Source organism: Lepidochelys kempii, chromosome 3 (assembly GCF_965140285.1).
Source record: "Lepidochelys kempii isolate rLepKem1 chromosome 3, rLepKem1.hap1, whole genome shotgun sequence".
In the NCBI taxonomy this organism is placed as follows: Eukaryota; Metazoa; Chordata; order Testudines; family Cheloniidae; genus Lepidochelys; species Lepidochelys kempii.
The window spans coordinates 164,501,131-164,518,755 of record NC_136382.1 but is presented as its reverse complement, the minus strand read 5'-3'; the positions used below and the strand labels follow the sequence as shown (position 1 = coordinate 164,518,755).

At 40.9% G+C, this 17,625-nt stretch overlaps 1 protein-coding gene and 1 long non-coding RNA gene across 7 annotated transcripts in view; one reads left to right on the top strand and one right to left on the bottom strand.

Moving 5' to 3' along the window:
- The window catches only part of ESRRG (estrogen related receptor gamma), a 486,222-nt gene extending 483,915 nt beyond the window's left edge, over positions 1-2,307 (bottom strand). For all 5 annotated transcript variants that reach the window (XM_073338899.2, XM_078852267.1, XM_078852268.1 and 2 more), the window contains exon 1: positions 2,202-2,307. The gene's annotated coding sequence lies outside the window, so the exon portion shown is untranslated. The remainder of the gene's footprint in view (positions 1-2,201) is intronic.
- LOC140909492 (uncharacterized) overlaps positions 1-17,403 on the top strand; it is a 43,780-nt gene extending 26,377 nt beyond the window's left edge. The window contains exons 3-4 of one of the 2 annotated variants that reach the window (XR_012158238.2): positions 8,908-9,099; positions 17,116-17,403. This is a non-coding gene — a long non-coding RNA (uncharacterized LOC140909492). Of the gene's footprint in view, positions 1-8,907; positions 9,968-17,115 lie in introns of those variants that run through there. The other variant, XR_012158239.2, reaches the window with a different exon arrangement.
- The last annotated feature ends 222 nt before the right edge of the window (positions 17,404-17,625 follow it).

Below are 17,625 nucleotides of genomic sequence, written 5' to 3'. Positions count from 1 at the left end.
AGAGTATTATATATATTGTGTAGACATATACATGGCATGAGTGGTGTATGGACATTGCTATTCCCTGAATAAGACGGCTGTAATCCGCTAGTAGGGATATAGGAAGAGAGAGACATACAACCCCCGGCATTAGCAACCCCCTGTTTCCCTTTGCTCTGTGCTGGGGATATTAAAGGGTTTCTTCTACCAGGCTCTCTCAAGTGATTTTTAGTCTGGCGCTCTGGTCTATCCATATACATTTCCAATCTCATGGCTCATAAACTATTAGCAAAAGGATTTCATTCACCTTCTGTATCCTACAAAAGAGAAAAAAAATATATACTCTTGGTAACAGCGAGGACGGGTCTGGGTTTAAATCATAGCCCCCTTCTGCGGCTTCAGTCTGATAGCTACAATTCTAGTCAGCTTGCAAGGACCGGCAGTCTCCCTCCGGGCGTCTGTCTGGAGCTGGGGCCGGGGCAAAGTATTTTTGCCATGGTGTGTGCCTACCCGCGCCCACCACCGTGTCCTCGGGGCACGGGTTGCGTGGGGATTATTGTTCAGAGGTCGCGACTGCCGCAACAGTTTCATGAAACAGAAGCAAACGAGGAGGCGGTTGGACTGCGCCGGGGAGAAATATTCCGGGGGGGAAGGAATAGGTTGAAAAAGGTCTCCGTCGACTTGAATAAATGAAGAGTTTTAAGAAGTGGTTTTGTTGGCCACGCCAATCCGATCCAGCATTTCCCAGGGTGTGAAATGCCAGCTCCCTGGTGCATACGTGGGGAATACACCCTCGCGAAGCGAGGGTCCGAGACTACGGGAGACAAGGCATCATACCGGGGGGACGTGGGCGGGGGGATGTCAGGGGAGGCTGCACTGAGGCCTGTAAATTGATACCGTTAGGCGAAGCTGAATGCGAGAACAGGCAGGCAGTCGAGGTGCTGTGAATGGACTGGTAGACCAGGGTGAGTATAGAAATATAGGGCCCGATCCTGCAGTCTTTACTTAGGCTAGTTTGCCCGTGCAGTTACTGGGAGCCTGGCTTGAACACACCTGAACACAGAAATGTTAATACCCGGGACAAACTCTTCTTTTTCTCTTCTTTGAAAAAAAAAAAAAAGGATCGCAGAGAAGTTTGGACCACGAGGTAATTATAAAAGCCAAACTAGCCACTTTAGAGAGAGACCCACTTTGCAATCTTACACCGTGGAGCAAAATATTTCAGCCAAGTCTCAGGTCATCATCAACAATAGAGCAATGTTCTCTCTCTGTTTAATATACATGGTGTGGGAAATGAAGGGAAAACAGAGCTAGCACCTGTAGTGATAGAGGGGAAAAAATCAAATTACTATTTAATATTTTTGGATGATTGTGCAGGGCGCGCTTCAAAAATACTCCATATTTAATTATATCTCTAATGACTTTTGGGGGGGCTGCCATTGCTATTTCATGTTAAGAAGCGAAAGGCTTTCTACTCAGTTTTTACATTCCGGTATCTTCAAAAAGATTTTCCTTGTGTGTTAATTGCATGCTGTTAAGCACATCTGGGACTGCAAAGTGACCAATCTGGACCAACTTTTAATTAACACATTGACCTGATGAAGAAGCAGACTCCTTCAAAAATGTGCATGTTATATAAATATAAACATCCTGCATAAATTACCAGATTGGTGAGGATAATTACCAAAATGGGGGAGTCTTTGTCTGTGCACATGGTGGAAATATACAGTTATTTCACACACACTGGCCATGTTAATGAAGCAGAGTTTTGCAGTCGTGCTTTTGTACAGCCATTTAGACGAGAAATCAGAGAGATCCTTAACCTGAAGAGGGATTTTAAAAATTACAGCCAAATCATGAAAGATTTTTACTTTAAGGACTCCGAGAACCTGGAAAGGGTCCCTGTGGCTGCCGGACACCTTGGAGGAGCCATCGCTACCTCCAGGCGATTGTATCCAGGGGGCTGGAGGAACTGGAGACATTCAGCGATGTGCAATAGGTAGAAGCAGCATCAGGAAGGAAAGAAGGGTGGATGGACGGATCGGGCTACAGCTGAGAAATACTCGTGTAGTAATTGAGCCACCAGCGTTTTAGAAAGGTTCAAGACAGATAAAACCTTGTGTGTGTGTGTGTGTGTGTGTGAGAGAGAGAGAGAGAGTTATCTATGCAAGGCAAAAATAGGGCCAGTGGTCTGAAATCTTAACCCCGTTTCGCTTACTTACTTTTATCTCGCTAATGGTTTTTGTTGGTTGTTCATTCCAGCCCTCATTTGAAGTAGCTACATGCAGCCAGAGACACAGGAGTGTATAACTCTGGAGTTAAATAGTAACTTCCCCTGAAGGCAATAATTAAAGTTCTTAGTTAAAAAAAAACCCCAACATTTCCCCCTCATAGCAACACAAGTTTCTATTTAATAGAATAGACTGATCCTACAGAAACACTCATCAGAATCACCTCTGAACAGATACGACCTGGGACGAAAGCTGCTTTAAATTCACTGCGATCACGAACATTGGCTGGATTTCCGTCCCCGCGTTTATTTTTATTTAAAAGGGAGCTTTTAAAAATGTGTTTTGCAGCAGAGCTTGCCGGACCCAAATAAATCCAAAGGCAAGAGGAGAGAGAGATGCACACAGGCAAATTCCAAGTGCTTCTTACATCTGTGGATTTAAGTCTTTACATGATGGAAGAAGAGGTTTGATTCAACAAAGGACTACAGGAGACCCACCTCGGAGCCGGGTTTGAGGCAATCCGGAAGAGCTCTGTCTTTTGGGTCGGAAATCTCTGGCACCGCTCTAATAGTGCTTTTGAAAGTTTTAGGGGAGCACCCTACTTTCAGAGCATAGGTTCATCTGCCACAGAAGTGCACCACACACCTGATACCAAGGGAGAGACAAGAGCTGGCTAGCTCCAGCTGGTCCTGCATTTGATTGTCTCCGGGTTGTTAACATGGGTGCTGTGGTGTTTTGATAAGAAAAAAGGAGTCAGCAGTTTGGTTGGGAAAACTCTGGGTTGTTGAAGATGGTTGCAATTTTAAGCTAAGGAATTTGTTGTTGCTGGGACTATTTTTACAATGCATTCCCAGCTGGTCCCCGCTATCTCATCAGTTACTGTTAGCTCTTAACTATTCTTCTCACTTTTCTAAGGAAGTCAGACAATGGCATGAACTTTTATGCAGCTTCAGGGCCTGGCCCCTGCAATGTATGCGTTCACATGAAGTGCACCAAGCAAGGGGTTTTGAAACAAGGATGAAGTCCTTGCTAGACACACAGGCAACACATTCTGTCTCCACAGGATCCCAGAGTTGTTCATCTCAGGCCTCTCCTTAATGGCTGTGTATTAGGCCACTTCAGGTCAGGCTGCAAATTCTTTTTTCCATACTGTACAGACATACCCATAGAAGCCACAACACTGAACTGCAGGCAGCTGTCCTGAATGAGTTTATTATTCAGACTCCCCCTTCCCCCCCCCAGCAATAGTTTAAATCACAACATTCTAAAGAGCAGAGTGAGGAAATAAAAAAAGGGACATTCTGTCTAATATATATGCCCTTGTGGGGCAGAGCAGCACAATAAATTGGCAGGCCAGAGGGAGCCAGGTATCCAGGAGTAAAGACGTAGATTACAGTCTACCGGGAGAAAACCTGCTCCAGGAGGTACACCACGGGGGATTTAGAATTAGGCGTAGTGGGTTCTGTCCCCAGTTCTCACATTAACTCCCTTTCTGTTTGTATCCCTGTTTGTAAAAGGGACTAATAACACCTTCCCACCATGGCGCTTCTGTGTGTGGCTTTACTAACCAGTGCTTGAAAAAACTATCTGAGACCCTCAGAAGAGAGGTTCTATATGGGCAGGAGAGGCAGAGATGATAACATCACTTATTATTAAGATTCCCTGACACTTCCATGCCCAAGTCAGACCCTGACTTCAGTGACTTATAACTTTTGCCAGAAGTTAACTGTTTAGGCTGAATTTTTCCATGCTGGCTGTCTGCCTCAGGCTGAATATGTTGCAAAATTTCAGCCAAAATGGTCCAACCATTTCTGAGAATGAGGCACTGTTTTGCCCCCATTAAAAAGTGAGCATTTTTCTTTAAAATGCATTGGAAAAGAGACTTGAAATTTGGTAGAATTTGTGCCAGGCATGAGCCTTTTGCTAGCTGCATGAAAATTCACTCAAATTTGGCCTTTAGTTTAGTGCTTATGAAAGGTGCTAGACTGGAAGCAGTATTTCTCTGTTTGTCTCCTGATCAGGTACACCATAGACAGCAGAGCGCTTCCCTGTCTTAGGGTATGCCTACACTAGAAATGCTACAGATGCACTGTAGCGTAGACACTAAAGGGATGGCCGGGGGTCTGCCATTGCTGTACTAAAACCTCTCTGAAGGCTTGTCTACACTTGAAACGCTGTGGCAGCACTTCGGAGTAGGCATTACCTACTCCAGTGGGAGGTATTCTCCTCGCAGTTTAGGTAATTCACCTCCACGAGAGGGGGTAGCTAGGCCTACTCTGGGGCTTCGGTCGGCTTAACTACATCTCTCAGGGGCATGAGATGGGCTTCTCATGTCTTACAGGCCCTATTATGAACGTGATCCATTATTCCAAGAACTGTCTAAAAGAAGAAATTGTGGAAAACAAAAAACAGTTCACTGACTTTATGAGAATTTGACTGAAGGCCTGATTCTAATCTCATGTAGATGAGTTTAGATTTTAGAACTTCTGATTTCACTGATGTTATAGCTTTCACCACTGGGAGATCATAATGCACCACTACACTTCTATGAATATGAATACTGTTATGAGCCATGGGTCTGATGTTGCACCCACTGAAGTCAACAGAAGTTTTGCCATTGGCTTCAGTTAGAGCAAGATCGGGTCCCATAAATATGAATCATTATGTTGAATAGCAATGGGCCTATAGCCTTAGTTGTCATTCTTATATTTGGTTCCCAGCCAGTAAAAGAAAATTCATTCATTACAAACAATAGAAAAGATACACCTAAGCCATTCCAGTCTCTGTTAAATAATTATTTAGAATTAGCAAAATACACCAGTCTGGATTTTAAAATCATTCACTTTAAGGTATAGTACAAAAGTCCAAATGACAAAAAACACTTACAACAGAAATCCTGTATTTGTATTCCCTGCATTCCTCTAACCACAACCATTTGTAAAAGGAACAAAATGCTGATTTCTAGGTGTGCCTGACCAAGTCAAGGTCTTATATTCATGTAAACAAAGTATTAGTTTTGCTTGTGATGATCAGCCCATCTTATCCCACAACAGAGGTGGCTGTATTTCAAAGACTGGTAAGTGTCCCTACATAATGGATATACATGTCATACATACATATTGTTGACACAGGAGAATTTTGACACAGGACAACTGTTTTGGGGGAAAGGTGTTGGATCAGGAGTGTGCAAAGTACAGCCCAGGGGCCACATCTGGCCCTTCAGATGTTTTAATCTGTCCCTTGAGCTCTCGCCGAGAAGCAGGGTCGGGGGCTTGCCCTGCTCCGCAAATGTTGTGGCTCCCGGAAGCAGCGGCATGTCCCCACTCCGGCTCCTATGCGTAAGGGCAGCCAGGGGGCTCTGCACACTGCCCCCACCGCAAGCGCCACCCCTGCAGCTCCCATCAGCCAGGAACCGTGGCCAATGGGAGCTGCGGGGCAGTGCCTGCGGACAGCGCAGTCCGCAGAGCCACCTGGCCACGCCTGCGCGTAGAAGCCGGACGGGGGGGACATGCTGCTGCTTCTGGGAACTGCTTGAGGTGAGAGCCGTCCGGAGCCTGCACCTCTGACCCTAGTGTGACCAGATGTCCCGATTTTATAGGGACAGTCCTGATTTTTGGGTCTTTTTCTTATATAGACTCCTATTACCCGCAACCCCCTGTCCTGATTTTTCACACTTGCTATCTGGTCACCCTACCTGATCCCCTCCAGAGTCCCAACCCCCTGCCCCAGCCCTGATCCCCCTCCTGTCCTCCAACCCCCTTGGTCCCAGTCCGGAGCCCCTCCCACACCCTGAACTCCTTATTTCTGGCCCACACCCCCAGCTGGAGCCCTCACCCCCTCCCGCACCCCAACATCCAATTTTGTGAGCCATACAATTTCCATACCCAGATGTGGCCCCCCGGGCCAAAAAGTTTGCCCACCCCCGTGCTAGATGATATACAAACTACAGAAATAATCTGTACTTTAGCTAGGTGTACCTGGGAGGGATCCAGAGCAATAGCAGGGCCTACAGTGAATCACTTGAGTGCAGGGTTTATAGCTGTTACAGTGGGATCATTAATGACCACATGTGTGAAGGCCCTTGGCTTTATTGCTGCATGAATTAAACCTGCTCTTGCTTTGGACCCTTCCAACGCACACCCGGGGAAGAGAGAAAATAGAAGAATATAAGAAATAAGATTATTATCAGAGCTTTCTTGAACATGAGGAGCTCACTCTTTACTAGCAATTATTAATTCATCTCTGTCACATTCACCTTTCTGGAATTATTTCCCTGCTGGATACCATCTTTGATTCAAACAGCGTCTTTTTGTAGAAATTGAAAGGCAAAGTTAGATTAAGGATGATTAGACAATTCCAAATTCTACCAATCGCTAGCTCTGTGGCCTTGGCCAGTTCATTTAGGGAATATTTTCAATGGCAGTTAGAAACCTAACCTGACCGTCAGTGGGCGCTAGGTGCTTAACTGCCGTTTGTGCCTTTGAAAATCTGCCTTTTACTGAATCTGCATCTCAGTTCACACATTTTCAAAGTAATGGGAACAACCAAACATATCTGCTTCACAGCTGTAATTATTAGTGGTATAGTTCTCTGAGACCTTCCAAGGAAATATACCAGATAAACACAACTGTTATTGAAAGTTCTGTGTGATATAAACTGTAGAACTGAGACCAACACAACAGCAGACAGCACACACATTGAAGAAGACACACAAATTGGTACCCTAGAATATATAGGACGGATGGGCCAGGACAGAGATGTTCAGCGTGGTCTTTCTTCTGTTTGGATGGAATGAGACTGTGATGATGAAGATAAAGGATCAGTAGGAATGTATGTAGAACCTGATGATGAAGTAGTTTGACAATTGATGAGGCTAAGATTAATTAAAATATATATTACCTTCCAAAATCACCATAAAAATTCCCAGACTGTCTTATTTCAATGGGTTTAATCACTATTATCTGTGCCTGAAGGGTAATTTTTTAGAACTGTTCCATATTTTCTTCAATATCAATACTTCTGGGATGTCAGTTTTTCAGAATTTCTCTGAGCTTTACATTTGGAGTTCCTGAATATCATGAGTTGTAAAGTAACCCGATCAAATGCTAGAGGCTAGATTTAAAGCAGAGGCAGAGAGTCCCAACAAAACATTGAAACCTAAAATGAATTTAAACTCTGGTTCATTGAGTGGAAAGACTATAGATCTACAATGTACATAATTAATTAGACTCAAATGTACCGACTTCCTTAAATGTACTAATATTTTTAAACATGTGAGTGAATCAGGTCACAGACTGGAACAAAGTGTCTTGTGAGTAATGTCCTCATCAAAGTGAGTTTGAAGATAAGCACACAAGTGCAAGGTCTCAACTCAAACAATAATATTTTTAAATAAGTGATCACTGTCCAATGATTTCAATTTCTTTATGCTTTGAACACATTTTATTCCATGTAACTTCTGATAAATATATATAGTTTGAACTTCTGTTTGGTAATGTTCCTTTGTGGTAATAGAATACTGTTAGTGTTAAGGTGCACTGAATTTTTTTTCCTTTTATTTCAGGGAATTATTTTTCTTTCAGTGTTTTTGGTTGCATATTTTGTTTCTTCCATTTTTGCTGGTTTGGAATCCATTCTCATACTGGTATCAAATCAGAGCTGCAATGGTTTTATACTGGTATAAGTGGGAGGAAAAATTAGTCTCTTCATACTATTTCTACTTTTCCGTGTTGAGATTTTCAGACTCCTTTGATCTAATATGGACTGTTCCTTCCCAAATGTGTGTTTCCGAGCCAATGATGTATTCTTACTGTATCACACAGTCAAAGAGGGATGATCCTTAATGGGAGCAATTCAATGTTTGTACAGAAAATAGGTTGGATAAATACTCTCTGAGCTCCAAACAGAAGCATGGACATCCAAACAGTGACTACAGCAAAGACTGGTGTGCAGTTTCCTTTCTGTCAGGTCATCCTATTTGTTTCCCTGCCTTCCTCCTGGCTGACAGAGTCAATTCTTATATCTTTGATTAGGAACATAGGAATTGCGATACTGGATCAGGCCAATGGCCATGTAGTCCAGTATCCTGTCTCTGACAGGAGCCAGAATCAGATGCTTCAATGGATGGTGTAAGGACTCTGCAGTAGGAAGATGTGTAATAATTCCCTTCTCCCCGCCCCCCCCACCCCCAAACTCATTGACTTAAGACCTGAATTCTAATTTAAGTCAATGGAAAGGCTGATTGATTTCAGTTTTGTTGGATCAGCTCTCAGATGATACCAGAGTGTGTAGCAAAATAGTGCTTATAATGTCAATAACAATTTCAGAATAAAATTTAGGAACACGTGAGTACCTTGATTGCTTTCCTCTTTCAGTTCATTCATAATTTCATTCTTCCTCATTAAATGGCAACTATCGCCAGTGATCAAATTAGCCCATTGCCTAAAATAAACAAATTTGAGCACAGTAAAGGATGAGAGTTTTTTAAACAAATGGTTTTGATACTGAGGTGTTTACCAAATTACCCGACAAGTGAATTAAGAAGATGCCATAAATAGGTGGAAGGTGTATCTATGTAAGTGCTAGTCATTATTATTGCTTGATGTTCATGGCATTTTAGAGTAGTGATAAAAAAAGATTTTTGCCAGGAAGATCTTACAGTTTAAAAGCCTGATTCTGCAAATATTTACTTCCACAGGACTACTAATGGTAGTAAGCACCATGCCTGATACGTGTTTTCAGAATCCAAGCCCCTAAATTAAGACAGAAGTGGAGATGACAACATGATTATGCATTCACTGGAGAAGCTATTCCATGTGGCTTGGATCCAATCCAATCCCTGTGGAAGTCAACGGAAAGACTCCTATTGATGTTATTCTTAGCTATCCAGGTATTTCTATGTTTTTATATGCTTCCTAAAGGCCTCACAATCCTAACACCACCTCTGTGAGGAAAAGAAGCACTATCCCTACTTTACATATGGTGAATTAAGGCACAGAGTAGATTAAGTGACTCGCTCATGGTTACACAATACACCTGTGGGTAAGCCAAGAACTGATCTCAAGTCTCCTCAGTCCAAGTACAGTGCCTTATCTAGTGGACCATCCTTCCAATCTCTAGTGGGAGTTGAATCAAGCCTCTAGAAAGTAGCAAATACTTTTTTAAAAAAGTTTGTATATATTTTATTTTGTAATGTAGTGTAAAATAAAATGTAGCCACTTCAGGGATGAGGACAGGATTCTTTTTTTTGGATCTGGTTATACATCCCCCCATGCACACATCCCCGTTTTGCCCTGTCAAACAAGTTAGTAGTTTGTGGTGATGTTTTTTTAAAAAACGAATTTAATTCTACATCTTTCTTGAGCAGTCTGGAAGTCTTGTTTCTAGCTACAGAACAGGAACCAACCAGGCAGCAGAAGTGCAAGTCTCCCACACAACCCTACAACTGAACCTTCAACCTTGCAAGTTTAAAGGGATAGTTCAGGTTCCTTACCTAATCCCTTGCTTGGTCCCTCTGCCACAAAGCATGATGGGATCCTTTGTGATATGGGCACCTGGCCACAAGGAAGTAGATGGATCTAATTTCTCTGAAGCCCATCACCATGGTCTCTTAGAGTTTCCTTGTTTCACAAAGGCTAAAGAACACACTTCAGATTTTTACTACTTTTGGCCACTACTGACGTGGGTCAGATTTAAAGAAACAAGCTATATTTTGACTCAGTTTTGTTTGTAAATGCGGAATAAAATGTAGAGATTTGCTTCTTTGAGTTGTGTTTAAAAATCCCTCCTCTAGCCGCCTTTTCATTTCAGATTTTCAAATTATTACAGAATGGTTTGGTTTCTATGGAATATTACTGGAAGAGAAAGTACAATGAGACTATGTGGTAAAGAGTAAAAAAGCTGAAATTCACTTGATCAGAAAAAAAACAGGGTCTGATTTTAATCTCACATTAGTTTTACACTGGTGTAACTCCACTGATTTACACAGTTTTAAATAAGATAAAAATTAAGCCCTACACCTGAGTGCTGTAAAATTAAGCCTAAAATAATATTATTAAAATGGATTATAAGTAAATTAGGAGGATCTGAAAACCTGCTTATCAACTGTGTAACTAATAATATACTGAAAAATGGAAAATACTGAATTATCACCTTCGTTTAATTGCAGATAGAGATCTATAATGAAAGCAAATACAGTTTGCACATATATACAGCTTTGTCATACAATAAGCATAAAACTTTTGTTACATTTCTGCTTTATCAGTTGACTGTTTCATTCTGGAGATTTGTACAAGTTACAATAGTAAATGAAGAAAGAATGAGAATCCTAATAAAATTCAAATACTGTACTTAAAATAAAAAACATGGTTGTTCATAAACAGACTATTGACTTTCATTGGGTTAAACAGCTCATGTAGTGATTAGGCTTGGAAACCATAATTGTTCTTGTCACCCAAACTCTGCTGCAGTCAATATCTTTTTATCATATACATTTTTAATCATGTATTAATAAACAAGAAGGTGTGTTTTATTGATGGCTGGATTAGTTTATTGACCAACTCGACAACTCTATATCCAGTTTCTGAAAACATAAACAAGGTCAACATGTAAAGATAGGGTAAAGTATATCAAGGATAGAGAATGTGCTTTTCCCCCAGGTCTTGGTAGGATTTTCCTTTTGTTTAGGAATTCTAGACAGGGAACAGTTTCGAAACTTTGGTTGGAAATTGCATAAAGAGGTTTTCTTTCTATTATGATAGCATTGGAGCCTATAAAAGGGGTACATCTGTACAGTATACCTTCATTAAGGACCATCTCTAGTAAGCAATTCCCCAGCTCGACTTTTCCCCTTTTATTATTCTTCCAAGTTTACAATGCAGTTTATTCAGCGTGCAATTAAAGGCCAACTCTACTAAGCAATTGTTTTCCTGGTCTCCCCGGTGTTCTGTCTCTCATTCACACAAACACAAAATTCACAAGCATATACCACACTGTCAGCTCAACTATCAGCTCCTACGAGGCTGGACTGTGTAAAGGGAAAAGGAAAGGTGGGATTGCCCCGGCAGCAATACTGGGAGATTGTGTGCCTTTGGAAGGCTGGGGCCAAACTTTCAAAAACTGGTTCCTAAACTGCACCTATACTATGTAAACACGGAAAACTTTTTCTTGTCCTTAACTCTGCTGGCCATAGATTTCTCCTTGTGTCTCTTTGCTGCTCTGATCCATTTTCTACAGTTCTTAGCTTCTGATTTACATTCATTACTATCCACTTCCCCTTTCTTATATGTGTATGTGTGTATTTATTTTAATTTGTTATAGCGGTCTTCACTTCCCCGCTAAACCAGATTAGTTCTTTTAACCAGTACGGCCTTCTTCCTTGATTTTGAGATTGTGACTTTTTGGGCATCTATTAATGTATTCTTAAACAATTCCCAATTATCATTCACATTTTTCTGATTAAATTCTTCCTTACAGATGATTTGGCTCATAATTATTTTCAGCTTTCTGAAATTGGCGCTTTTATAGCTCCAAGTATATCTAGTACTGTTTTGGACTTTATTCTGTTTGCATATTATAAATGTGATCATTACTTTTTAGTTCTGCAATCAATTCTTCTTTAACTGTCACAATGAGATCGAATATAGAATTTCCCTGGGTTGAGGGAATGATAGCATGAGACCTCAAGCATATGTTACTCAAATTGAAGTTCCCCCAGGATCACACAGCTTCTCCCTGCCCCAACATTATAGATAGGTGCTTAAGGAGCCAGTCTTCCTGTTCCCTAGTATGATTTGGTAGTCTGTGGCAGTCACCAACTAATACCCCATCTTGTGCTTTATCTCAGAGAAGACCAGGCAGTTGTGGAGAAGCTAAATTAATTCTTTGCATCAGTCTTCATTGCAGAGGATGTGAGAGAGATTCCCTCATCTGAGCCATTATTTTTAGGTAACATATCTGAGGAACTGTCCCAGACTGAGATGTCAATAGAGGTGGTTTTGGAACAAACTGATGAATTAAACAGCAATAAGTCACTGGTACCAGATGGTATTCACTCAAAAGTTCCAAAAGAACTCAGATACGAAATTGAAGAACTACTAACTGTGATATGTATCCTATCACTTAAATCAGCCTCTGATATCTATTTCTCCAAGATGAATCTCATTTATTTATATTCTATGTTTCTAACCTTTGTAGGTTCCTTTGTATAGCTAATTGGTTCATATTATATTGATGCGGGAGAGAAGAAGTGCCTTTTAGTACAATTTACTCATGTGGCTGTTTCTGGTGCTTCCACTCTAATAGTTTAAAAGGTGTAGCTTTTATATTTTCTCTTGCTTGTGCCACTGCATAATCCTTGGGCCACTGGTCAAGGGAAACACTTAAGATCTTTATATACCAAGGTAAAAAAGAGCTAGTGTAATGATGAAGACAGAACTACGAGTGTAGAAAGTTATTAAACACCACCAGTAGCCCAAGGGCACTGCAGTCTTAAATGGGGATCTTTAAGAAGGCACATGTGTAACACAGAATCCTGTACTCCATTAATACCCTGAAGTACTGTGAGAAGGGAGCTCAGACAGAAGCAAAGAAGCAGATTATATTGTACATTGCCACAATAAATATACTTTTGACAGAAAATAAAAGGTGAAACAGAAAGACATCCATGCTGAATGATGAAGAGGAGCCTGCAGATGACTAGTACACTGGAGAAACTGTTCATCCTTATATGACTATTACCCTGGTAATGCTGCCAAGTGCACTAAGATCTTGTGTTAGAAGTGCCCGTCATGTAAGCTAAAGCTGCCCAGAGGCACCCCATTAATTGGACTATTCCTCCTTGCCAATTGTTGTCAAAGTTTTAGCGGATCAGGCCAGGTCTTGTCAGCTTACTATTACTTCATCACTTTTTTGATTTACATATTTTCTGTAGGGCTGTCAATTAAGTGCAGTTAACTCATGTGATTAACTCAAAAAATTAATTGCGATTAATCACAGTTTTAATCACACTGTTAAAAAACAGAATACCAATTGAAATGTATTAAATATTTTGGATTTTTTCTACATTTTCATATATATTGTATTCTGTGTTGTAATTGAAATCAAAAATCAAAATTGAAATCAAACAAAACAATGTAAAACATTAGAGCCTACTAGTCCACTCAGTCCTCCTTCTTGTTCAGCCAATCACCAAGACAAACAAGTTTATTTACATTTACAGGAGATAATGCTGCCCTCTTCTTAGAATCATAAAAGACTAGGGTTGAAGGAGACCTCAGGAGGTCATCTAGTCCTGCAGTTTTTCCATTGGAACAGGAGAATCCCCTTGGATTCTATCCTAATGGTACTATTGGTATTATAAATATCCCCTCTGAATTCCTATCACACATTTTTTAATTGAAACTGCAGATTCCATATGCAACTTATGAAGAATTTCATGTTTTCTAGGCAGGTGTATCGGATATATGGAGGTGGGGAAACAACCCAAAAATAGTTAATATTGAAAGGAAGGCAACTGCTAAGGCAGACTTATGGAATTATTGAAATGAGTATTACAAACCACCCATCAGTGGAGAAAGAAAATGGTGACATAGGCAGACATCTGAGCCTGGAATGAAAAGCCAGGAACACGTCAGTTTGAATCATGGATCTGACACAGACTTATTTTGTGGATTTAGGCAAATCCCTTAACATCTCTCAGTTTTCCCATTTGTAAGATTTGGATAATAACTACCTATGTCAAAGAGGTGTTGTTCAGATTAATTAGTTAATATATGTAAGATGCTTTGAGGATTTAAAAGGCTGTAAAAGTGCAAATATAAATATATATATAAATATATGTCAGGCCTATCTAAAATTAACAGGAGGATGCTCTAGATAGCAACATAAGTGTATGAGGAACTGTATAAATGGTCAACTCTGCTGAACAAACAACAGGTCCCTTCCTTGAAGAGCTTAGGCTCTTAGGATTCTATTAGGAGAGAGAATACAATGGAACGTGTACAATACAGGGTGCTACCTGGTCACTGTAATTGGAATACTTCCCAGGATAGGAGGATTTACAGGAGGAGAGGAAGGGGGTTTATACAACAGATGTGGGCTCATTGTACCTTAATTACCTTAGTATATGGACAGAGGTGAAATGTGGCACAAAGTCAGGAGTTAGTAAAGGAAACAAAGAGCCCAGTCCTTAGATATCTAAGCACAGTTCCTATTAAAGCCAATGGGAGCTTTGCCAAAGTGAGGACTGAGGGTGTGATTGTATCACAAAGTTCCACATTCAGATCTCCCCCTTTCGTGGTAAGGAGAGGGTAGCCTTCTCTGCAGCAGCCAAAGATGCTCTGAGGCTCAGCACACAAGGAGGAGGCAGGGTGTGGGAGGGGACATGGGTCCTGCTGAATTTTGCCTAGAAAGATAAAACAGCCACAGGATGAATTATCTTCCCATATCCCCCACTCCTGAGGCTGGGAACCCCTCTAAAAAGCCACTAGCTGCAGACACCATGTCAGCATAGCTACGTTGAACTCATACCATCAGGGAACAGAAACAGGACCTACAGGGGACAAAGAGACTGTGAGAAGCCCTGTGCCTCTGTGTAGCTAGTCTAGGTCTCCCACTAATGGCCCAGGATCTGTGAATCTGGGTTTCTGGGCTGACCCTATTATCTGTTCCAAGATAAGCAAACCTCACCCACCCATGAAACATCTCATAAGAAAACTCAGCAAGGTTTTCGTCACTGAGTTCCCTTCTCCCTTAACTCCCTCCTCTGAGTTTTTCCACCTAAGGAGGCAAGGGGCCCCACGTAAGGACAAAAGTATTTTCCCTCAAGGAAACTGTCAGGAGAGGAGTGTGGAAACACAGGGAGTGTGAAGTGGTATAGGACAATCTGAGAGCAGGGCCAGAGTGCTTTAAATATGGAAAGGAGAAGCCTGAACTTAATGGAGAAGAAGAGGGGGGAGCTATTGTAGCAATTCAAGCAGGCAGGGAGTGTGGGAGAGATGGTCAGGGTGGTGGGAAAGGAAGATGTTCTTGGCACCAGCATTTTGGATTGATTGGTGGGAGTAGAAAGTGGTGTAAAGAACAATACTACAAATAACATGTATAAAGAGTATGGAAAAAGTGAGTAAACAACATGTGACTTTTAGTGCCAAGACCCATTTTTTCCTTGGATATTAATTTTAGCAAGCACAAAAATACACTTCCAGTGTCCTAACAGTCATGAGTGTATGCAGTGTAGTTGTATCCATGCCGGTCCAAGGATACTAGAGAGACAAGGTGGGTGAGATAATATTGGAAGTGGGTCCAAAAAAAGATATTACCTCACCCACCTTATCTTTCTCAAAAGATCATGGGGTCTGTTCCAGAAGGTGCCTCTGTATTTTGGAGATAAACTTAAATCCCTTTCAAAGAAGCGATGTAAAAAAAACACAAACAAACCATACACCCCCTTTCTGGCCAGCACTGCACCAGGTGTAGGCACACAGAGAGGTTATATTTGCTTGGTGCTGTCACAAGGCCCTTCTGCACAGATTTTATGCCAACAGGTGTCCTGCTCCCTGGGTTGGGCTTCAGGACTCCTCATAACCCAGGGTTAAATCTAGTCCTGTAAATTTAATTAGTTTCATACATATGGATAATTTAGTATAATATATTTGGAGGATGTAACTTTCCTGAAGTCAAAGTGCTTGACTTTGTGTTGATAAAATAGAACATAATAAGCCTTCCTAAATTATGTAAACTGAAATGACACATAGGGTCTGACCTTGGTCAGCCAATGGGGAAGCAAGGCCAAATTTTCAGAAAAGTTACTACCTATTTTGGGTGCCAATCTTGAGATACCCAAAAACCGAGGCACTTAAAATCAGCGACCATTTTTAAAAATGTAGACCTTTGTCATTGACTTCAGTTGCAGAAGGATCAGGCACATTATAGCACCGCACCATGTGTGAAGGGCCTGACCCTGCATTCCTTGCATGTCAAAACTCACATCAAAACTCAATGGCCCTGTTGACTTGAACGAGAGTTATAGATGAACAGGGTATGCAAGGATTGGCCACTCAGCATTCAGTGCCATTTGGATATTTGTAAATGACTTGTACAGTACAGGAGACAAGGTGCCCACTACAAGGTAGTAAAGAGTGCAATTTCATGCACTTCACACAGTCCTTCTATACACACATTCTGTTTACTACCTTTACCAACACTCAAGGAGGACCCTGAATTTAGTGACTAGTTATAGTATATAAGTTTCTCACACACCAAAAAGATCAGTTTATGAACTGAAAATGATTACTTTTTAAAAAATACTTCATTGATGCACATCATTTGAGAGCCACACATTCAAATTCACATTAAAATAACAAAGCTGATACATTTTTACTACATCTGCAGACCAGAGATCGCACTTTGCTTTAAAAAGCACCACTTTATTAAACTTTTCTTGAAAGCAGACTTCTCTCCTCATCTCCAGAAAGTCCTTAGTGTGACATCTGTCCCCGCACTGTCACCTGTTTTAAAACTAACAAATGCATGACACATAATACAAGATTTATAAATTAAAGAAACCCACCCCTTTTAAGTAATATTCTTTAAATCTCAGTTTTTGACAGTCCTCCTATTTGCTCAGTAACTGTAATAGGCGTATTTTTCAGAAAATAGTGAATAAAAACTGACAAGCTATCGGGGGAATCTGAATGCATAATTGATAGGGGCATAAATTAATATGATTAGGCCTTTATTGGGTGCCACTGCTGCCAAACCTACAAAAGGGGCATGGAATAAAACATGGCTGTGTTCTCAGTGCTGATAGGCATCAATATGTAATGCATATTATCTCAAGCCTTCTCATGTAGTCTGCTTATGACAGCACTCAACCTAATTGAAATTTTTATCTTTCTGTTGCATACAGACAGTTTTGACTAGCTGCTTCCAGGGAAGAGAGAGAAATCCAAATGACCCAAGTGAAGGTTTCTCTGTGGAGGTACACATCCTTCTCGCAAATCACTTTAAAATGGCTTTCTACTTTCTGGCTTTATAAAGTCATCTTCAGCAAGCTGCATCAAAGAAGACCTCAAGACCTGGTTTGCTTGTCCCCTTTTTAAAGGAGCCTAACAATGCATTCCTCCAAAAGGCAAAAGAGACAGTCAAAAGATTTCTGCATAAAAATCAATATATTATCTGTTCACTTCCATTTGGGCTTCATTCTGCCACATTTATTCATGCTGAGTATGTATTGCTGGGTTGGAAATGTTTTTCCCATCCTGCAAATAGTTTTGAGATTCAAAACATTTTCTCAGTCCAAATTGAGATGAAAAGTTGATATCTCAAAATTTTCTGTGAACTGAACCCCTCAAAAAAGTTTGGTTCAGGTCAATCAAAAGTTTTTGTTATGACTCTTTTTTCCTATAAATTAACTTAA